Below are 777 nucleotides of genomic sequence, written 5' to 3'. Positions count from 1 at the left end.
GGTTACCTATAAAAGTTTTTGGCCAGGCGTGGTGGCTTACGCCTGTAACCCCAGCACTTTGGGAGGCCAAAGAAGGTGGATCACCTGAGGCCAGGAGTTCAAGACCAGTCTAGCCAACATAGTGAAACCCCATCCCTACTAAAAATACAAAAAATTAGCTGGGCGTGGTGGTGGGCATCTGTAATACCAGTTACTAGGGAGGTTGAGGCAGGAGAATCACTTGAACCTGGGAGGTGGAGGTTGCAGTGAGCCAAGATGTGTCATTGCACCCCAGCCTGGTGACAGAACGAGACTCCTTCTTAAAAGAAAAAAAAAATTCCTGCATAAACGGGGTGCTCAGGAAGTTCTCCCAATGTTAGCGCCTCAGGGGATCTACAATTAAAGATACAAATCATTTAGTCACACTTGATCTTAGCCAAAAGGCCGAGAAGCGATAAATCATTTAGTCTACATATGAAGCTGATGTTACATGTTGACTTTAAAGATATAGAAAGTGAAGTTTGCTGAAGTAACTTGTCCAAGGTCACACAGCCAGTCAGTGGGAAGTGGGATGTGAAACTAGGAACATCTGATTGCCACACCTGTGCTTGTTCCTACTCAGTCATCTGCCTCTGTGGTTGAACACATGGCACTTCTCATGTGTGGTGGATCATTGGATGGGAGCAGCACTGGATCACAGATGACACACCCATGCTAGGTAGCTATCTTTTTTCTTTTCTCCCCAAACTAAAATGATACCAGGAAAGTACCAGTATTAGACTTATACAATATAGACAC

General features: G+C 44.9%; 1 pseudogene; it reads right to left on the bottom strand.

Moving 5' to 3' along the window:
- Positions 1 to 287: 287 nt before the first annotated feature.
- LOC135970295 (U2 spliceosomal RNA) lies at positions 288 to 435 on the bottom strand (annotated as a pseudogene).
- Positions 436 to 777: the final 342 nt, after the last annotated feature.

Source organism: Macaca fascicularis, chromosome 3, assembly GCF_037993035.2.
Source record: "Macaca fascicularis isolate 582-1 chromosome 3, T2T-MFA8v1.1".
NCBI lineage: Eukaryota > Metazoa > Chordata > Mammalia > Primates > Cercopithecidae > Macaca > Macaca fascicularis.
This window is presented reverse-complemented; position numbering and strand designations above follow the sequence as displayed.